The sequence below is a fragment of the Phoca vitulina genome, unplaced genomic scaffold, assembly GCF_004348235.1.
Source record: "Phoca vitulina isolate PV1807 unplaced genomic scaffold, GSC_HSeal_1.0 scaffold8, whole genome shotgun sequence".
Taxonomy (NCBI): domain Eukaryota; kingdom Metazoa; phylum Chordata; class Mammalia; order Carnivora; family Phocidae; genus Phoca; species Phoca vitulina.
Genome location: NW_022589711.1, coordinates 66,725,172 through 66,749,136, shown reverse-complemented (window position 1 = coordinate 66,749,136; position 23,965 = coordinate 66,725,172). Strand labels below are relative to the sequence as shown.

The following is a 23,965-nucleotide window of genomic DNA, read 5'->3' as shown; positions in this document are numbered from 1 at the left end:
ATATATATATATATTTTTTTTTTTTTTTTTTTTTTTTTTTTTTTTTGGGTTACATGCCTCTGTGAGTGGAGAGAAAGAGAGAGAGACCTAGAAAAAGGGAAAAAGAGAGGCACAAAGAGTCAGAGAATGTCACAAGAGATGACTTTACCAAAATAGAACATTTTAAATTAAAATCTTTAAGAGAAAAATTAATGTTCTTATTACTTAAGACAGAAGATACATTAAGCTGGGTATTGGAGTTTGTTGGACCTTGATAAAATTGGCATACTCTTTATAATGTAGAATGCTAGGAATGAGAACCAGAGTTCCCTCTTACGACATATGACATATGTGAAACTTCTTTTATCAAAACTGACTAATTACTGTGTGCTTTGTGTTAGACCAGTATCTAGCAGATTTACACTCCTTAGTGATTGATTTTGTCAACTGTATAACTTCACAGTTACCGACTGTACTCAAGAATTTAATTAAAATATAATATGCTAAGTAGAAACAGAATCTTGATTTATTTTATTTAAATAGAAGTTTATTAACACTCATCCACTAGATACATTTACATAATTAAAGCAGCTCAATCTAAGTATCTCATAATGAGCTACCACGATAGACAGCTACTACTGCTTATTCTTACTTCATTTTCTTTTTCTATTAAAAAAGAATGGTCAGGGGCATGTGGATGGCACAGTCAGTTAAGCATCTGACTCTTGGTTTCCACTCAGGTCCTGATCTCAGGGTTGTGAGCTTGAGCCCCGCATGGAGCTCCCAGCTCAGCATGGAATCTGCTTAAGACTCCCTCTCCCTCTTCCCCTTCTCCCCGCTCTCTCTTGCACACACACACTATCTCTCTCTAAAATAAATAAATAAATCTTAAAAAAAAAAAAAAAAAAAAAAAAGAATGGTCACTGGAGTTGTGTCACTGGAACTGTCTGGTTCTTAAGATATATTGGATTTCTCCTCATCCAACACTTAAAGATCTTTGCTTCCCAGGCCCAAAAAATTTTCCAGAAATCTGTTTGCACACTCTGTAAGGACACAAGAGAACATCCTGTGTCTGTTTTTCATTACCTTCCATGGATGCCCTTATACTTAAATCAATCTCTGATAATAGATAATTAGCTAGAATTTTAAGGTAGTCTTAAAAATACATTATATTTGAGATATATGATATATGTGTATCAATGTGATATTAATTTTTAGCAGTGTAATTTGTCAATGTATATTAAATCACTTAATCACATTTTGATCCAGTAATTCCAGTTCAACCAGTATATTATAAAGAGGGAAAAACAGAGATGATAAACATCATCATCATCAATGATGTGACAAATTCTGGAATGATATGTATGTCCAGTTTAGTATTGAAAATGATGCTATTTGTATGGCTGAATACTATACAATTACAATGTAAAGAAGAATACTGAGGAGCGCCTGGGTGGCTCAGTCGGTTAAGCATCTGCCTTCAGCTCAGATCATGATCCCAGGGTCCTGGGATCGAGTCCTGCGCTGGGGTCCCTGCTCAGTGGGGAGTCTGCTTCTCCCTCTGCCTGCCGCTCCCCCTGCTTTTGTGCACACTCTCTCTCTCTCTGTCGGATAAAATCTTTAAAAAAAAAAAAAGAATATTGAATAGCATGTGAAAATCCTCATAAGTCAAACAAGTTATAAAGTAGACATTTATAATAATTATCATAATAATGATTGTATTATTGTTACTTCTAAAGATAGCATGTTAGTAATATGGGATAAATACTTTTCAAAGTGTTATTTTAAATGTATTGTCACATTAATCTTCACAATAATCATGTTGTTGGGTGGGGACCATTATTATCTTCAGTTTACAGGAGAGGTAACTAAGGCAGGAAACGAATAAGTGACTGGCTCAAAGACGACCAGACAGTGAAATGAAACAATCAGGATTTATACCCAGGCGGTCCCACCTCACATCCTGAGTCTTTAATGTGTAAGTGTATATGTGTAGTTAGAGTAGATTGGTAGATAGATTTGCTAGCTAGCTAGCTAACCAAGATGATAAATTGGAATTTTTAACTGAGGCTCTAATATATCCAAGAATGTGTCTTTCAATATGAACTACCCAACACCAGTATTTCAAAGGAAAAAATTAAAAACTTGTTAGAGTGTTGCTGAGCCTCTTACATCTGGTATATAAAAATTTGGAGGGTGGGGCAGGGAGAAGATTTTATGAATATAAATTTTGGAGAAATTTATTTTTTTAAGATTTTATTTATTGAGAGAGAGAGAGAAAGAGAGAGTGAGCATGAGCAGGGAGAGAGGGAGAAACAGACTCCTTACTGAGCAGGAAGCCCAGCCCAGGGCTCGATCCCAGGACCCTGAGATCATGACCTGAGCTGCAGGCAGATGCTTAACTGACTGAGCCATCCAGGCACCCCTGGAGAAATTTATTTTAAGTTCCATTGTAAGCCTAGTGATTAGAGCTTCAATGGAACCATGTAGAGGCCTTAATGTGTGTCCTCCGCAGTATGGGGGACATGATAGACTGGTGCCTGACTCACCCAAGAAACCTGAAAGTAAGAGATGGTTTTGCTCAGCATCTAATAAATGAGCAGAATAGGAGTGTCTGTGTTGGGATTGGCCTATGTCTTCAGAGCTGGAAGCAGAAAAATATATGTGTGTTTATATATTTGTGTAATATCTATATCTCTCTATATTTATAGATAGATACAGTTATATATACATACACACAATATTTGCCAGAGACCTAGAAACAGTATCTATAATTGGCTCTTTAAGAAAATACAAAGTAGCTGCCTGCCTAGTCCTTCTGGTCTGGAGAATGCACTAATGTTTATTGTGACTCTTGAAAAGGTAGAATGAAGTAGTAGAGAGGTAACACAAATTCATACTGATCTGAAAACTATCCAAAAAGAAAAACTAATTTATATTAGGTATATTTTCTAGTGAAACAAAAGAGTATAAGTAATTACATGTTTTTGTTAAGCTACTTGATTTTAGGTCTAGTCAAATCTGTAGTTCTTTGGTCTGGGCTAGACTAGTGGGAGTGGATTATTTCTCCTGGCCAAGAAATGGTTTGTCTGCCCACACCCCCCAACCCCCTTGTTCTGATGCACCTTCCTTTGACCCAAAAAGGCTCACAGCTCTCCGGTGTTATTTACTCCAGCCTCTAGGGGCCAATTATATAAATTGGGTCAATGGAATTATGGATGATTTCTACTTCTTTATATTTTCCCATTGTTAGTAATATGGGCTAGATATTTTTCTAAGCATTTTTATGTACTATCACATTTGTCTTCATAATAACTATATTATTGAAGTAGGGACCATTATTATATTCAATTTATAGATAAGTATCATTAGCGCATAAGGAAAGAAAGGAAACAGAGTTCACTCCTTCTGCAATAACAGACCGGAGCTGGTGGAGGGCAGGAAGATGAAATTTTAAATCAAGGGTAGAGTTTTGATCACGATGTAAGATGACATATTGTAATTATTTAAGACACATGACTCAAATTGATTAGAGGACTTTAAAAATTACCAATAATCAGAAGAAGTCTTCTTCCAGGTGTTTGGGGATCCTCTCCAGGTATGTCCTGAACGGGCAATGAGAAACAGAGCAGCATTGTTTCTGGTACTTGAATTCTGCTTGTTCAGTCTTCCAGTGATATACGTTGACTAAAATGTTGTTTGTGGGAGGGACCAATTATGTAAATTGGATTGGTGAGATTATGGATGATTAAAAATTCAAGTTACATAGTAAAGACATTCAAAAACTTTTGTAACAGAATTTATAGGTCAAATACTCAAAATCCTTACCAGTAGATTATGAGTTAAAGCAAGTTTCTTTATATTTAACTGCTCCAGGGAATATTTATATTATAAAACCATTTGGCCATATCTACAAAGCAATGAATTAGTGGTTTATCTAGAATAGGACACAGTTATTAAAAACCTGGTGTATTTCCCCTCATCATCTTATTTATAGGCCCATGAGTAGATCTAACAAAGAGATCTATGCAGAAAGAGCCTTGCCACAAACAGTATTATCTTCTAGGCGAAGGAGACAAGGAATCCTTTCTTTAACTTTTGAAATTCCACTCTAGCCATCTCTGTGTTCTGTAGATTATCCCAGATATTTTGGTTGAATCATTGATAATACATTTATTAATACACATTCACATAGTGAAGAAAAAGGAAGCATGGACTAGATAAGTTTGTACAGCATGGTTAACAGTTGAGTGTGTTTAACGGGTCTATCAAGTATATTCTGGGGCTAACACCAGAAAGCGAGGTAATATAGTGATACAGCTGGGTTGAAAATGGCAGAGAACCAATTGATATGTATCACAACTGCTAATCATGATTCTCAATAAGCATCTGGACTGGGAACATGCAGCTGAATGTATAAAGAGAAAAGTTCATCTTTTCTTACTTGTGCAGTAGCTACTAAATCAGAGTTCAAAAATAAATTTGGGTGGGATTCTCTGCATCTAAGATAGATCAAAAAGGGAAACTAATTGTGATATTAAGTTATCTCCTAAAATGAGTAGAAAAATAATCTGTGGCCAAGAAGGAGGAGATCTCATTAGTTTTATCATAAATACTGTCTGTGTTAATTTAGTCTCCATGAAGGGTTTGATGAGAAAATCCCTACAGTGTCTAGCAGAAACAATGAAAGAGGCACATGGCTTTTAGATGTATGTCTTGACATCCATACGTTGTTACTGCAGGGGAGAGCCAACCCAGTTCTCCACGTCTAACTTGTGCTAGTTCCTTAAGCTTAAACCTTAAAGGAAAGGCTTTGGGTTTATTTTAGTTTTGTATTTTAGCAGTTTATTTTATGGGAGAGTGCTTTAAGTCTTTAAGCTTTAAGACAGAATATTATATGTCATAATGGGTCCACTTAGATTTTTCTGTGACAATCTGAAACTTAGTAAAGCCCATCCTAAGACCGTCACATATTCCCAAATTGCTGAATAGCACTCTAGAATGAAATTTATTTTATAAATGTAATAAAAGCATTTGGCTTTCATTTTAGAGCCATTTTCACAAAAGCAATAATAAAAAAATTACTGTATACTTCATGACAACTAGAAATCATATAAATCCTACTGAAATATGGAGGCTGGGCCATCGTCTAGGTCCATACCACACATCAGCCTCATGTCTTACAGGAGTTAAATTTGTATGCAATGAAATTATAGATGAATGCATATATTTATGCCTTTTTTTGCATGGTGATATTACATATAAAAATCCACAAATGCTATTGTTGTTTTTTTATAAAAGGAGTAACAGACAGCACATTCCTAGCACTCATTGTTAAATAGTAAGATATATCTGTAAGTATTAACTGGTTTTTAAATTTTTCTTATTTACATTTTTATCCTTATAATCAGAATTTTAATGATCCAGGAATCCAAATGATTTTGTAATTTCCTATAAATGAACCATTTTCCTATCTATTCATCCAATAAGATTTATATTTTAATATTAATTGTGTATTGTTTGGCCAGTGTGTAACTTAACCAACCACTACTTAAATACATAAAGCATTCTTACACAGGTAGACCTCTTAGAAGAGCTGGAGGGAAATGAGAGGTAGGAAACAACTGTTAGGTGTTTATACTTCCGAATAGAATGTTTCCCACAGATTAGGAAGGAGTAGTATTATTGAAAGCAAGTAAACTTCATACTATTTACTTAATTTATAAAGTAATTAAATTTAAAATGTTGAGGTGGGGATTTAGTGAGGAAATATCTATAGGTATGGGTGATTTCCCAATCAATATTCAACAAATGAACAGTAGGATGATCAATAAAAAATCTTCTAGTTCAGGTAAAATAAATAAATGTTCTGCCTCTGTCTCTGCCATTCCCCCTGCTTGCGCTCTCTTTCTCTGACAAATAAGTAAATAAAATCTTTTAAAAAAAAAGGTATTCAATATTTTTTAGAGATAAAATATTCACAGTATGTTTTATGTGTGTGTGGCAGATGCATGTGCACACTGGTATAATCTTATGTGTGATGTGGCAATGAGGCTGGAAAGATAGGAAAAAAAAGAAAATAACTTTTTTTTAGGATTTTATTTATTTATTTGAGAGAGAGAGAGCAAGCGAGAGAGAGAGAGAGAGAAAGAGAGCAGAAGCAGCAGGGAGGGGCTGAGAGAGAGAGGCAGAGGGAGAGGCAGAGGGAGAACCAGACTCCCCATTGAGCAGGGAGCCCGATGCAGGTCTCCATCCCAAAACTCGGGATCATGACCTGAACTGAGGGCAGACGCTTAACCCACTTAACCTACTGAGCCAACCAGGTGCCCTGAAAACCCCCATTTTTATTGAAAGTTTTAGTGCATTATAATTTCCCCTGGTATTGATGATCCTAGTGGATCTATTTATGTGGCATTCTATGAATATTTCGGATGAAAAAATATTTAAATCAGCACCATTGTATGGTGCTTTTAGATATGGTTTTGTGTATGGAAGCAAACTTGCTCCTTTTTTCTTAAGACGATTTTTGAAAGTATTTTACGAAAATAAAAAACAAACACTATCTTGATATTTAGAAAGGGTACACTTGTTCACTGATTGATTTAATGAGGTACTTCCAACCCAGTTCTCAGAAGGAATTACAAAAGACCAATGCTCCATATTTTATAATTATAAGACTCCAGAGCTGCTCCGTTGATCAAAGAAAATATGGTCAGGACTAGAACACAAAGTCAGAAAACAATGGTTTAATGTATTTAAAAGCTAAATCTGCTGTTGTTTTTAATGTCAGAATGCTTTCCATTTTCCACTGACTGACTTTACTTATTTTTCTAAATGACTTAGACCAAATATTACCATATCTATAAACTAAGTAGTTTTTGTTGAAATATAACTTCAATCATAAGTTATAATGAAAAAACTTTGGACTGTGTCATCATTCTGCCATTTAGTAATCAATCAGACTTTAAGAAAGTGAGTTTAGGATAAGAATAACTAATTGAATGCTTCAGATCATATTCCAAATATTAAAGTATTTTTTGTGACTTAAAACCAAATGAAGGTATGTCTACAAGTCTTCAGTCTATAGTGAATGAATCCCATAATTTGGAAGTCTTGTCTGTATTTTACCTATGTGATAATACAATTTAATTACATTTACTATCTTAATATCATAAAATCAAAACACGTGACATCATGTATCAGAAGAGATGATTTTTTGCATATATGTTGTAATATGGTCAACAGAAATAATCACCATGTATTCACACAAGTTTGGCACCACAAGAAAGGGTGCAAAGTATGTTGTTGCTCCTAACTAAGAGTTATAGTATAAATTAAGAAAAGCAAGAAATCAAGAGAGAGAGAGAGAGACAGAAGCCAGAGACAGACAAGGATGGAAGGAGGGAAGGAAAAAAAACAACTGATTTCTTCTAGTTCATTCCCTAAAGTCACACGTTTCAGAAATATTTTTATATATTACATATTACTCTAAAATCTGAAAGAATAAGCTTTAGACATATTTTAACTTTTGGCAATTATAGATGTCTATTATGGCAATACATAGCTTTGTGGTAATCCCGAGCTACTTTCAAATATTCCAGTTTTTCCCTCTCCCCCTGTGTATGGTTGACAGTTTTATTTTCCCCTCTGGAGATAGGTGTCCCGGTCCTTCCAATCTGCTGTGTTTGCTCTGTGTTCGACAGGTAACTTGCTTTAAATCATGGAGCGCAGTATGGAAGGATGTGAGGCTGGTAGATACAGGCTCAAGTCCTGGCTCTTCTTGATGGTTAAGTGACCTTAGAATATTATCTAACACCTCTGAGGTCTTAGAGGTTTTGTTTGTTTCTCTCTCTCTCTCTCTTAAATTACGTTCTCTACAGTGGTGATAAAAATAATATCAACTCTTAAGGTTGTGTGAGCGTTAAATTTGAAAATGCAAGTATAACTCTTTTTTTTAATATTTATTTATTTGAGAGAGACAGAGATAGTGAGAGAGCATGAGAAGGAAGGAGAGGGAGAAGCAGACTCCCCACTGAGCAGGGAGCCCCATGCAGGCTCCATCCCAGGATCCTGGGATCATGACCAGAGCTGAAGGCAGACGCTTAACTGAGCCACCCAGGCGCCCCAGCAAGCATAACTCTTGATAAATATTATTATTAAGCCCTTAAAAACCGAGAATCTAATGGGAAAGAACATGAATTTAATAACGAGGAAATGGCAGTTCTCTCAAAGTTGCAGAATTCAACTGAAGACAATAATACACTTATTAGATAAATCAATTATAGAAATATTATCTCTCAAGATTGCACTTTTGCACAATTTAACAGTAAGAATTATGTTGATGCCATGTAGCATAATCTGAATCTCAAAGGAAAAAAATTAAACTTGTCTCTTTAAATTTAGAATAAGACATATAAATTAATGGATAAATGAATGTTAAAAACAAATATAAATTGATTAAGGATGAATATAAACAATGAGTTAACAGGATAGTGCCTACTTTCACTTTTTACATTCTTCAGTATTTATTTTTATGCACAAACTTTTTTTGAGGTGATGGAGTTGTGTAACATGAAAATAGTATTTTGGTAATTAAAACTGTATTATATTTATAGAATAGTAGTATAAACATCTACAAATTTTAAATTTATTGTGAAAGTGGAGGTATCATGTATGGTTCTAAAAACATAATGAATTTGCCTGACTCATAAGGTTATTATAGAAATTAATTGAAATAATATATATGAGTGTTCAACACAATGTCTAAAACATACTAAACACTGAAAATAAGCCAATATTTTATTTAATCACACCAAAATGTTTTATCAGTTACTGCATTTTCTATTTGCATTTCATTTCCTTAATGGTCACTATCCTGTGTAATCAAAATCTAAGATCTTATTCATTACATTGTATAATCCCTGCCTTGTTTGTAAAGCTCAGTACTTCAGTAGAGTGTTTAGACTATTCCAGGAATTATGGCATTAAAGATTTTCTTACGTATTTGAATTTAGAATATCCTAAAACTAACTTTAACTTAGAGATTTTTGCATAGTTCCTTTCATTTCTGAAATTTCATACAGGGTGTTACAAAATTGAAAAATTAAAAAGTAAATAAACCCTTGGCTCTATGCTTAACAAAGTTTTAAAAAAGCCATATGATGTCTAATTATTAATTGCCATCTATTTGGCACTGAGCTCTCTCCTTCTCTCTCTGTCTTTTAATAAAAATAAATTATTATCTTGCTGAGGAACACATTGCTAAGGAATCCTAGTCAGCAGCTTGGATTTTACTCATTTGCTGTTGCTATAAAGTATGTGGAGACAGTTAAATTACTTCTGGAAAGAAATATTTAAAAAAAAATGGATATTTGTTCAGCAAAAAATCCCCAAAACCTCTCCCTAAAATTTATGTAATTAAAATTATAGCCACACAATGTATTGTAGCTGGTTTTGAATTCAATAGACTTCCTGTTTTTATAACAAATTAACCTTTAATAAGTTATAAAACATTAGCCTAGCTATACAAACTTAAAATATTCTCACTTGAACTTTGAAAATAATATACACTGAATAAATTATTATTTTAATAAGTAATTATTAACATATAAGTTTATTGTTCTCATAAATATTCATTAAGTTGCTTTTTAACTGAAAATATATTTTTACTGTGTTTATGCAAAAGCTATTGGGAAGGTTTTATAGCCTAATGTACATTATAGTTAAAAATAAAGCTTTTGTAGTTTTAATAATGTGCAGTTTGAAAAAAGCCTATTACAGGTAAATTGAAAGTTACTTTTATTTACTAGATTTGCATTTCCAAATTTTATTCAATTTTTATGTAAGTTTTTGGTATATTTTCTCTTGTATTAAATTTTAGATTATACCTAGGAATCTCATTTAGCATAATAAATTTCTTATAAATTTTCTTAAATTAATAATAAGTACATTATTTGAATATTATAGTCATCCAACTACTTTTAAAGCTCTTACAACACTAACAGTTCCAATCATTTTGGAATAATTCTGCATTTTAAATTAAGCTTGTATTGGAAAATTAGAAAAATAAGAGTCTCTATGATCTGAGAATATATGTAGTATAATAACAGACTTCGATTTGGACTAGTAGTCATAATCAAGTAAGAGCTATCAAGCAGATTCTTCAAAAGATCATGTTTATTCTTAAATTTTCAATTATGGTTTTCTTTTTGTTTTTATCCAAATCTATTAGGTTGTTGTTATCCCTACCTATCAGTAAAGAGCAGGCTTGGTTTTGGTTTTGGTTTTTTTTTTTTTAAAGATTTTATTTATTTATTTGACAGAGAGAGAGACAGTGAGAAAGGGAACACAATCAGGGGGAATGGGAGAGGGAGAAGCAGGCCTCCCGCCAAGCAGGGAGCCCGATGCGGGGCTTGATCCCAGGACGCTGGGATCATGACCTGAGCTGAAGGCAGACGCTTAACAACTGAGCCACCCAGGCACCCCAGCAGGCTTGTTTTTTTTAAGTGGATAAATTATCCACATCAAACTTTTATAATTCTCACACTAAGAAGTTTTCAAGCAATGTTAGGATACACTCCATCATATATAAAATGAGTCATCAAATGAAATGTGAGAGAAACCCTTACGGTTGTAACTTGCCGTACTTACCTGACATTGTTCCAATACCCAAACTAATGACTGTTCTAATACAATTTCTTTGTCTTTAAATAGTGGCGTATCTAAAATTGGACAGGAGTACAACTTGGTGGTGGCATTATAGATATTAAAATATCTGTGATAAAATCTAAAATTTAATTTCCATTCTGTTAAGAAAAGGACAATGGTAACACTTTTCTTCACCTTATATTTTGGGTGATATCTATTTTCAGTTTTATAAATTTTACAACCTCAAGGATTCCTTAAGAGAAGAATTGGTAAAAAATAAAATTTGTAATATTTAGTAGATTAAAATAGAATTAGCTTCCCTCCCAAGTTACTATTGTATGACAGATACACAGCATGGTTCTATTTCATATCCTTCCTTACTGAATTGCCTATGACTCTGTAGGAAATTATCTCAACCTTTCACACATGTACCTGGATTAAATTTTTGTTTTTAATTTAGAATAGTAAACAAAATGAAGCAAGTCAGCCCACTTTGGCTTCCTGTGTTATTATGTGTGCTGATACATATGTTTCAATATTTGTAGTCATTGTTTCAACATGTTTTGACCTACAACAGCCTATTTTGAAGTGAACCAAAGAGAAGGGTAGCTACAGGATATGAGTCTGATTGGATCAGAAGATTTAATGAGGGGATCATTAAAAAATAATTTCTAAAATTTTCAAAATTGTCTGCAATATTCTGGATTCTTTATTATCTGTTATTCTTAGACAGCAAAGCTAAATGACAAAGTATTTTATGCTAAACTGGAATCAAAGAGGCCTGGGCAAAATAGCAGAGTAACCTGTGCTGGAAATAATGAAGTGAAACATGGCTACAAATGATATTTTTTACATAATGATGGGTACAACATGTACGAATACTTTCCTTGGGCTTTTACAAAATTCCTAGTATGACTTACTAAATATGTAGATTTTGTTTCTTTTATTTTGCTGAGCTTTATCATTTGTGTGTTTTAATCACAAAACAGGCAGAGACAATCTGTTTTTTAAAATAAGGTCACGTGGGGCAACTGGGTGCCTCAGATGGTTAAGCCTTTGCCTTCAGCTCAGGTCATGACTTCCAGGGTCCTGGGATCAAGCCCCATGTCAGGATCCCTGCTCGGCGGGGAGTCTACTTCTCCCTCTCCCTCTGCCTCTCCCTCACTCATGCTCTCTGTCTCTCTCAAATGAATGAATAGAATATAAAAAAAAATAAAATAAGGTCACATATAGATCAGGGAACTGATAAGCCAGGAAAGAATTTTGTTGTACAAGTAATTTGAAGTGGTTTAAAATTCTGTTGGGGGGCGCCTGAGTGGCTCAGTTGGTTAAGCGTCTGCCTTCAGCTTAGGTCATGATCCCAGGGCCCTGGGATCGAGCCCCGCATCAGGCTCGCTGCTCAGCAGAGAGCCTGCTTCTCCCTCTGCCTGCCACTCTGACTATCTGTGCTCTCTATCTCTCTGTCAAATAAATAAATAAAATCTTTAAAAAATAAAAATAAAAAATAAAATTCTGTTGGGTTAGAAAGTACAATGTTAAAGCTCTTTGCCCTGGGGCGCCTGGGTGGCTCAGATGGTTGGGCGTCTGCCTTCGGCTCAGGTCATGATCTCAGGGTCCTGGGATCGAGTCCCACATCGGGCTCCCTGCTCCTTGGGAGCCTGCTTCTCCCTCTGCCTCTCTCTCTCTGTCTCTAATGAATAAATAAATAAAATCTTTAAAAAAAAAAAAGCTCTTTGCCCTAAAACTAGGAAACACATGTATGCAGATAGCATTTTACAAATGGGCAGAGTATGAGACCATATTCATGTAATTTGAGAGGTTTTGGGAAGGTCTTTTTAGCCTAAATTATATCAGTTAAATGCTAGAAATTAAAAGTTACTACTGGATACACTTAATGGGCAATTTGTTAAGATGTCACTATACATAATATAATTTATAAAGATTTTATTGAAAGGTAATTGATATCAGTTTAACACTAATTTCATATTCTTAGCATAGGAAAAGAGTAGGCAGACTGTATCTGGGGTGAGGGGCTGGGTGTGGAAGAGGTGGCTAAAGACAGATTTGAATTCTTCACTATTTTGACCTCAGGGGTCTTTGTATCAGTTGTTTGTTTGCTATTTGTAATAAATTTCCTACCTCATTTCTCATGGCCAAAGTGTAGAATCTGATCAGTTATATGGGTTTGAGTCCCAGTTCTACCATTTAATTGCTATGAGTAGTCTTCAAGGCTTTAACCTCTTTAAGACTTAATTTTCTTCATTGTAAAATCAGTAGACTAGTGTTGTCTTTGTATCACCTGGCCTTTCGTAAATGCTCCATAAATGTCCATTATTGTTGTTGTGTTGTAACCATGGTAAAGGAACAGTTCTTATTTTCACTGGAGATTTTTAAAAATGTAGTTATCTGAATGATATCCTGTGTAACTGTAATTTTCAGAAACCTTATCTCATGTAAACACTCATAATCTTTACAAAATCACTGTGATGTGTAGGAATGGTCACTCCTCTACAGTAACTAAATCTCTGAAAGTTTGAGTGGTTTACTTGATGTCATGCCTAATATTAGCCAAGAAAGCTAGGGCTATTACTCTAAACCTTGTGTGCCTCTCATCCCCACAGCTTATTAATTTATCTGAATTAATGAAAGATGGGACGCCTGGGTGGCTCAGTCGGTTAAGCGTCTGCCTTATGATCAATTTTCCTTGAGCACAATGGAACACTCTCTGATTTATATTGATGTCAATTTTATTTTTAGTGTCACTGTACCCAAAACAGTCTTATGCTTTTTATGTTTCTTCTAAAGTTTCCTGGGGCACCTGGGTGGCTCAGTCAGTTAAGTGTCTACCTTCAGCTCAGGTCATGATCCCAGGGTCCCTTGCTCAACTGGGAGCCTGCTTCCCTCTCCCTCTGCCTGCCACTCCACCTGCTTGTTCTCTCTCTCTCTCTCTCTGTCTGACAAATAAATAAATTAAATATTTAAAAAAATGAATTAATGAAAGAACCTTTACTTTAAGATGCCTTCTTTCAGACATTAGCACCGCTATGACTTCAATCATGGTTCTTTACAACTAAAAAAGATGTTTTTAGGGGCGCCTGAGTAGTGCAGTCAGTCAAGATTTTGACTCTTGGTTTCAGCCAAGGTGGTGTTATTGGGGTCATGAGATTCAGCCCTACGTAGGGTTCCATGCTCAGCACAGAGTCTGCTTGAGATTCTCCCTCTCCCTCCGCCCCTCCCACTCATGCCCTCTCTCTCAAATAAATAAATAAATAAATCTTTTTTAAAAAGATATTTTTAGATTACTTATAAATGGTTCAGAATGAGAAAGATACCAAAGATAAAGCAAATGTGGAGAGAATAACATCTGGAGAAGTCAGGTGATTAGAATGTGACTATTAGTCCTGCTATATTTCCATTTCTATTGAAATCTTAAAAATTTTTAAAATAAAAAGTTGGGGAGGTGAGATTGGACTTAACCAGGATTCTCAACAGGTGCCTGAAAATGCCTATATTCTAGCATTAATTTAGCTTCCCCCACCTCCAATGAGAGCAGACTGAGTGATTACAGACATGCTTTCCACTTGGACGAGATTTCCCATTTATGTGGAGAGTCTTTCAGCATCTGCCCTTTGTCAGTCAGGCACACTAATCAGATGATTCAGACTTATCAACTTCACTGTCCCAAATCTGACCCGATTTAAGGGGTAAAAAATATCACTTGATATTTTCCCTGCAAAGTATGGTAAAAATCAACCAGTGGGTTGGATATGGTTATTACAGTTAAATCACTCTTCATCCACATTGACTGAGTTTTGATATTTTTATCAGATACTGACAGCTGGGAAGACATCGCCTTAGGCACCTAAACAAAAGAAAACTGACCGTGAATTGGTGTTGAATTTATTCCAAACGAGAGTGCCTGGTGAAATCATAGGGCACTTGCATATCTCAGTTCGTTTATTATTATAGAAGAGTTCTCATTAACTTCTTCGGGAAACTGTTTCCATTAAATCTTATCTTGAATGAGAAGAATTTGTAACTTGAAAATGTTTATGAATTTTTCATAAGGATCGTTTTAGGGTGCGTGCTTGTATGTGATAGCCTGGTAAAGGTTGACAGATATGTGGAATATTTTAATGACCTGATGGATGCACATGGAATGTTTAATGGAAAAGTGAGAAGGGCCTGCTGGGCTGCTATGAACATCTTCCAGTATTGTACTGATTTTTGTTGGCTGTTAACGAAATCCTCACAGAAAGGAATAGTTTCTAACTAATGAGTTGAAAATGACAAGATTATTTTATTACACTAACTAGGCCTATAAGAAATGTTTTTGGAGCCTGGGTGGCTCAGATGGTTAAGCGTCTGCCTTCGGCTCAGGTCCTGGTCCCAGGGTCCTGGGATCGAGCCCCGCATCGGGCTCCCTGCTTGGCGGGAAGCCTGCTTCTCCCTCTCCCTCTACTGTTCTCCCTGCTTGTGCTCTCTCGCTCTCTCTGTCAAATGAATAAATAAAATCTTTAAAAAAAAAAAAGAAATGTTTTTGGAGAATGATCAGTGACTTATTTTCTGTTTCGTTTTATTAAAACACATTTTTAAAATACATATCTGAGCTAAGTAGATCTTAATAAGTAGGCACACAGTGTTTTGTTTTTGTTTGTTTGTTTCCGATGAGAATCCTATGTAATTATATTCTCTTACTGCTTCAGTGTCACAGAATCCCAAAGAAATTTCACAGTTACAATGGAATATGAATAGTCTGGCCCAGGGCAGCAGACAAAGACCAGAAGCTATCAGGAAAATAACATTAAAAACAAACAAAAACTTGATTCATCTTAGCAAGAGAAAGTTATGCAAAAGTAGAGAAATAATCTGCCCCAAGCATTGTTAATTAGTACAGTATCAGGTTCAGTTTGATTTGCTTTATTTTAAAATGGGTAGAAGAAATTGAGGAATGGATTCAAAATGATTGGTAGGTCAGGAAAATGTGATGAATTATTTAACTGGGAATTATTTAATCTGAAGAAAAGAAGGCTGAGAAGAGAAAGTTAAAAAAAATGTTTTCAAACACATGAAGAAGTTTCATGTGTCATAAAATATTCCGATCTTTGTAAAGGCTAAAGCTATAAAACATGGTCTTAAATTGTAGCAAAATATATGTAGGCTATTCATAAATAATTTTATAAAATAAGGCTGTTTAAATACTAGAAAAGGCTTTCAAAGATGGTTGCCCCAGACTACTTCTAGAATATTTAGAATATCTAATGTTTTATATAGCATTTCTTGATGAGTATATATGTATATTTATTTATTATAATCTTTGACAGTTCACTACAAAGTATGGAGTTGTTTAGTATATGTTGCATACTAGATATCTGCCTTTTTTACTGTAGCCCCTGATTAGAAAATGTTCAAGCAAAAAATAAGAAGGTCCAGAATGTGACCACACAATGGTTTTGATCTAAGAAACCAAGAAATCTGCCTTTCTGAAAGAAAATGCCTCAGCATTTATAAAATCATTTAATTCATTCTAGTAGAAGATAAGGTGTTGGATTTTTTTCATTCAACTTATGGCAAATTCTGTACTTTGTAAAAGTCTGTTCCAGGAATACATCAATTTAACATGTGTCTTTATTTAAAAAAATCAAAGAACCATTTTTTTTGTTTTGCTAAGAAAATGTATTTATCATATTTTCAATCAGATTATGTGAAGTATTAATCTTTAGTATAAAAATGGGGTTGTGTAGGTAGATGGACCATTTTCCTTTATGAAGTTGACCAGTGTCTATGCGTCTCTGGCTATAAAATCCGTATCTGGACTATGTTGGTTAGTATGGAAAGAATGCCTCTGTTCTAGCATTAATTTAGCCAGATAAATTTGTTGATTTGTTTCATATCTTTTCTGCTTAAAGTCATTTATAACTTTAAAAATTGATCTTATTTATGATAACAATAAGTTACTTGGAAAATTTTATAATTCTGACGTCTGAAAGGGACTAGTCTAATAATGCATTCCTATACATATTCCCAGAATAGACTCTAAAAAGAAGAGCCTTTAGTCTAAGTCACCATGGCCCTGTCCAGCTCATGTTTACCACATAGAAGATGGAAGGCCAAATTGCCTGAGATGTGCTGCTTATGCTCTATGTTATCATTCCAGTCTCAAGGAATCTTTGTGACAGAGCTAAGATTAATTAGCTTATTGGATCTGATTACCGTAGACCCTGATTTCTGTTAATAGCCATGTTTATCATCTTAGTGTCAAATTTGCTTCTAGCAATTTACTTGATCACATAAATGTATGATGCATTGAACCTGCTGCATTTGACATCAGATAAATATTGAGGGTTGAGAGGCTTACTTCTGTGATCATATGTCATCCCTGGTACTGCCTTCTCTATCCCACAAAACAGTTTAAAGTATTACTTTTTCAATGTAGAAAATATATCTGGGGAGAGTGAAAAATCATACAATATGCATCATGTTTCTCCTATGAAATGGGATAATTCCATCTGTAATTCTAAGTCCATAGAAGCCAGATGTTATAAATTATCCATTCAGTTCTTTTGGGTTATTTATCTGATATAAGGTAAAGCATTGATATTTTACTTTCAAATATACTCTTTTATATGGGAGAGGGAAACTATGGTTTAAAAAAGTGTAAGAAAAGCAAATGTAGCCATAGTAACACAGCAATAACTTATAAGAATACTATGTAGATAAATTACAGATTAAGATAAGAAAAGGAACAATATTTATTTATATTTTATACTTCATCTATGGAGTATCCGTTTTTCATAGGCCTACCTCTACACATTTAGTCTATTTAAATTCATGACTTATGTAATTTAATATCAGATTCCCATAATGATTTTTAATGTAGTTTTCATTTTAATTGTAAAACATTAGGCTTCATGTTGTTTACGATTTACCTAGAGGTCCATGTGAACACAAATACTTATTGTAAACTGCAACACAAGTGTCTGATAGAAAGCTGCATTTATTTATTTGTGTTGTTTATGTTCTTACAATTCATTCCACGTATATGTCTATAGAAATGAAAAATTCATCTTCTTTATTCACCAAATTTTAATTTGGTTGCATATTTGTAATAATTTATCTTCCTTTAAGTATTTTATTTTAAAGTATTCTATTATAATATAAATTTCTTATTCCAAAGCAGTGCCAAGGATTTTCAGTTGTTATACTACATTATCATCCATATTAGAATCTTATATTTTTCATTCACTTAGGAAACATTATCATTGAAGATTATCTATAAGAAAAAACAAGATTATCTATAAGAAATTCTTAATTTTAAATGATATACAAAGAGATTAAGAAACTTGCATAAGTCAAACAGTTTTTGCATAGATCACAAGGAGACCATGTATTCTCCTTTTTACCCCTAATGTAAGAGAATTTCAAATGAATCTTCTGTGTTTGTGGGGTGGGGGATAAAGGATTGATATTTCCATTGCATTTTGTTTTGAATATGTATCTGTGATGGAAATACAGAGTTTAGATTTTTTTTCTGTATATATTTCTGTTATTAGAAATTTATAATAAACATGTATTACTATTATATTTTCAACAACTTTAAAAAGTTTCTTAAATAATAGGCATTTCTTTGAATTATTTGAATATTCTAGATAAACTGATTATAGATTAATACAGTTGTTAAGTAGAAATAGAAATGTTTCCCCAAATACTCAAAATAGCATAATAGTACAATAAGAGAAAGTAAAATATAGTACATGGACAGTATTTTGAATTTCAAACTTTGAATGCTATTCTATTAACAGAGGTTACATGGTTGAATTTCAGAATATTAGTGAGCTATGAGCTATGTGAACTCCTTTGTTTGTTTTCATTTGGAAATAGCACCACAAAATTAACCAATAAGGCAGGAGAGCTTAGTGCTTAATGGCATGGACTCTGAAGCAGACATTTGGGGGCTTAAATCTTGGCTGTACCTATGACATTACGAGGATCACTTCACCTACAAATTCATCTATTCATCTGTAAAATTAAAATTATACTTGCCACAAAGTATTCACTAAGTCAAGTGAAAGTGAACTGACTTCAAGAGTTTTTGCAAGTTAATAAACTGGACCCATAATTTTCACATATTTATTCCATTGTACATAATTATTCTTTCCCTACTCTTGAAGATGATTCACAAAAAACCAAAACAAAACAAAACAAAAACAATATTCACTTAATTGAGAAAAATGTGTCAGAGTGATGAATATAAGAAATAAGCCCTCAGGAAATCTTAAGAACTATAACATGAAACACCTCTATTTGTGACCCTTTTTATTTCACTTTATTCTCTAAACAGCTCCCCAGTCCTCATGTACTTTTTACTGGCTAAGTTTACCTCCATGTTTTGAAATGGTGGCAGTAAAGATATTTTAGCACTAAGTTTTCTTAGTAATAGAAAGCAGGTGAAGTACCGAGGTGGTAGAAATTATATGTTAAAAAAAAGAAGAAGATAGCAGGAGGGGAAGAAGGAAGGCAGGAAATCGGAGGGGGAGAGGAACCATGAGAGACTATGGACTCTGAGAAACAAACTGAGGGTTCTAGAGGGGAGGGGGTGGGGGGATGGGTTAGCCTGGTGATGGGTATTAAAGAGGGCATGTACTGAATGGAGCACTGGGTGTTATATGCAAACAATGAATCATGGAACACTACATCAAAGACTAATGATGCAACATATGGTGATTAACATAACATAATTTAAAAAAACCTAAAAAAAAAAAAAGAAATAAAATGTGAAAATCAAAGGCCATATTCCGATTTCATTATGAGTAAAGAGATGTTTACTGATGGAAGATGTAGAAGGAGAAAACTCAATTTCTGAGAATATTCATCCAAATAGCTTGATAAAGAATATACTGTATTCATACAGAAGTAGTTTACTTTCTTAATGTTTTCAGGAAGATCTTAAGAGTCCCCAAAATTAAATAAATTTCTTTTCTTGGGTATTTCCAGAAAACTAAAATTTCACATAAGCTTTTCATTTATACACAAGTGTGGAGTTCCTTTATCAGGGACCACTGCATACAGTTGTGCCAGTCACACCCTTTACGTCTTATGGGGCAACATTTACAACATAAACATGAGGAATTTGTGTATATTTTACATATGTTTTCTGGCTAAGAGTAGTATAATGTCTCCTTCTAACAAAATCCATATGTAAGTCAAGTGTCTTGAGGACACTTGTCTTATATGTACCTCTACCCATATGGCATCTTTATGTGTGTTAGTAAGAGCTAAAAATTTAATAAATGTAAAATTATGACATATTTTAGCCCTAAAATATGAAGATCAAATATTAAGTACTATGCCTAGCCTTTCAACAAAATATATGAGTATTTTTTTAGTTACTCTTATTAAAAGATAGTAATTATAAATAAAAATTTTAAGGATGTAATAATAATAACAAAACTCCAAAGGTCTTTTTTTTTTTTTTTTCCCCTAGAATTCATCACTGCAACTTTGGTACCCACCAGAAGTTAGTATGGCACTTGCATGATATAAACCATTTTAATGTTATTTTTTTAATCATATATAATGAATTTTAATAAAAATGCATCTGTGTGAAAAAATTGCTTCATATTTTAATAAAAGTTATACTATACTATAAGTATTAGTAATCATTAAATTTCTATAAGGTGAGTAAACATAAGGAAAACAAAAAAAAAACAAATTTACCATGAAGAACTTTTTTTTTTTTTTAAGATTTTATTTATTTGACAGAGGGAGAGAGTACAAACAAGGGGAGCTGCAGGCTGAGGGAGAGGGAGAAGCAGACTCCTTGCTGAGCAGGGAACCCGATGTGGGACTCGATCCCAGGACCCTGGGATCATGACCTGAACTGAAGGCAGACACTTAACCTACTGAGCCACCCAGACGTCCCAATAACTTTTTTTTAAGATTTTATTTATTTATTTATTTATTTATTTATTTATTTATTTAAGAGAGAGAGAGAGAGAGAGAGGGCATGAGTGGATGGAGGGCAGAGGGAGAGAATCTATAAGTCTTTAAGCAGACTCCCTGCTGAGCACGGAGGGTGAGTGGGGTGGGGGGTGGGGGTGTTGCTTGATCCCAGGATCCATGACCTGAGCCGAAACCAATCTGACACTCAACCAACTGAGCCACCCAGGCACCCCGCCACAAAGTGCCTTTTATCTGTCATTTAAACAGAATTTGTTCATTGTTGAGTTTATTCAATGGCAAGGTCTCCATTTCTCTTTGTGGTATCATTAAAAATAATTTTTGCCTTAACAAGGCTTTTGAGAATCTCTTTGCAAATGTATTCTTGAACCCCAAGGCTTTCAACAGCTTTTGACGAGAAAGCAGTTTAGGAAAATCATGTAAAAATGACTAAGCAGATGTGAAAAAATTCAAATAGAGCTTTTATAATTGGGATAGATGCAAAGAGAACGCTAACAATGAAACCATACAGAGTAATGAGGAAGTTCAGTTTTCATTAACACGAAATCCACTTCTTTCATCTTCCAACCTCAATAGTGCAACCCAACTAATTTGACTAATCCTCTTATTTACCAGCTCACTTCACCTTCCCATCCCATTCTCAATTCCAGAGACACTAAGGTATGCTGACAACTGTTGGCGGGACCTAATTTTAATCATTCTTAAGACAACTTAGCAAAAAACATTCATAACTGTAAAAAATAAGGCTTCCAATATCAAAGACCCAAGGCTATAAAACCACTGACAGCCAATATTTTAATATCATCATGTATTGCACTACAAATTGAAATTTGTGTTTGATTTTATCAAATACAACTTTAACTCGGATGTGTTAAGTATCTATATTTTGACCAAAATATAAGTTGTATTTTGAGGTGATTATCAAGACATAGTTCCTAATTTATTCTACCTTTTCTGGAAACCTTAAGGTTGTAGCAAGGTCATGGATTTACAAACCAATATAGGAGAGATTTGAAGAATTGGAAGTAATATGTTAATTTAGTAAAATGACCATATTTCCAGATATACAAGTATCTTAATTCAATCTTCATTCTTTTCAGTCTATCCTTCATTTAACAGTTAAAATGATCTTTTTCTTATACAAACTTGATCATATCAATACATGCTTAAAACTCTTCAGTGGTTCTCATTAACATAAAGACGTTCTCCACTGAAATAGAGCCCCAAATGCTTAGTATTACTTACAAATCCCTTAATAATCTGACATTTGCCTAACTCATTTTTTTTACTTTTTAAAAAATTTTATTTTATTATGTTATATTAATCACCATACATTACATCATTAGTTTTTGATGTAGTGTTCCATGATTCATTGTCTGCATATAACAACTTCATTTTTTTACTTGTCATCTTTTACCTTCTAAAATACACTATGTGCCCTCCTATCTCAGGACATTTATTTATTCTAGTTTATTCTACCTGAGTCTTTCTCCCCCACCCTTTTTCTTACACATGTATATAATATAATATTGCTTCCTTAGATAATACTTCCCTAATTCCAAAGAATATGTTAGTGAAGCATAAATAGCCCCTTTCTTTCTTAACAAATATCACTTTCATAATTTGATGTATTTGTGTACTATAGTATATGACCTCCTGCTAGACAATAAATTAATAAAGGAAAAGATGTTGGTTTTTCCCTGCTGCTGTATCATCAGCTTTTAAGACCATGCCATCTTCCATACATGCTAGGTGTGTCTCAAAAAATTGTGTGTTGAATTAGTGAATAATTTAATTAATGTATCTGGTTAATATATCAGAGAGAAATCTCAAACGTAGCTCTGTTTTCAGCTCTAGAACTCTTTCCTGTTAGCTGGTTGAGTAGCTAAGTTTAATCATCTTATGTCATTCAAGTTTAAGGGAACAAGAGGAATGCTAGTCAGGGTGTGACTAGCCAAACCCTGACCAGAGTAATTTTGAAAATAGAAACTTATCCATAGTGTGATGGGTTTGCAGCTCTCTACTTCTTTTTTGCTTAGTAGTACTCCTTTGGAAAAGTCCGATTTAAGTAACCTGTTCCAATGAGCAGGTGTATCTGCATTGTACCAGATGATATATTTATGTGACTTCATTTACATTCAGTCCTTTCCACGACCCTATTTTAAGGTATTCACTGCACATACGGGTAAAATGAGGCCCTTGGTGATTAATTATTTTGCAATTATACAGTTTAGTAGGTGGAAGAACTTAGACTGGAGGATTAGAATCCATGACTGGAAAACTCATGTCCTTTTCCTATGCTAAGTTGTAGCAATTCCATCTGTATATGAAGGGAAATATATGAAATATTTATCTATGAGATAGGAACTACCATCTCCTAATGTAACTTCTCCAAAGGTGAGATGCTGTTTTTGTTGTGTTGTTTTATGCAACAGTTCTATATTCCAGATGGAGTGAGTGTACATTTCCTTCCTCTTGGGAGAGTCTACACAGTGTCCTTCATTTTAGAAGAGTTTAACTTTTTAGCTATGAATATATCTACTAGTTGCAATTAGAACTTTATTGTAGATAGGTCACCAGAAACACTCCCTATAAGTAATACACCATTGATAGTGACAAGCCAGATACAAAAGGAGCTCTCAAACTTGGATTCATTTTATATGGAACCCTAGAGCAAGTGGATATTTAATCTAAGCTAACTGCAGAGATTTACTCTTATCATTGCCCATGTGCTCATTGAAATTACTAAAATATTTTAGCAACAGCTCTAGGAAAAGAAAGTCCATCCTACCATCTAGAAGAATTTACTATGCATAATTCTGCCTGAAAGCTAAACCTCCTTAATGTGGATTTTAATGTCAGTTTTCATTTTAGATTCATATGTAAAGTGCTAATGCTTTTGATTGAAAATATACCTTTAATTAAAAGCATAAGAAGGTTTTTTTTTTTTAAATGTTCCCATTTGGGTTAAAACACATAGTAAATCTGTTGGTTGAATACATTCTAGGAATAAAATCATATATTATGTCTCTTCAAAACTGCATACTTTAATTCTTAGTTCAAACCATCTGGGTTGTTTTGTTTGTTTTTTTGTTTGTTTATGGCACAAGATATTACATAATGTCTGATTGCTTCCTGAAGTTTGGAGAGGGAAGAATGATCTAGAGTGATAATGTCGGGAAGGCCAATATGATAAAAAATGATTCTGAATTTTCCAACAATATTTATAAGATCTTCTACATCTTAGTAAATGTATATATTAGAAATAAAGTTGTACATTACAAGCTGCACTGAAATATCAAAATATATGGTTATGGGAATTAATCACTGATAGATATGCACTTTCCTAGAATTTTAGAAACAAAAAGCCATGCAAATT

At 33.9% G+C, this 23,965-nt stretch overlaps 1 protein-coding gene across 1 annotated transcript in view; it reads left to right on the top strand.

Moving 5' to 3' along the window:
• NAALADL2 (N-acetylated alpha-linked acidic dipeptidase like 2) overlaps positions 1–23,965 on the top strand; it is a 1,292,620-nt gene that overhangs the window by 773,781 nt on the left and 494,874 nt on the right. The window lies entirely within an intron of this gene.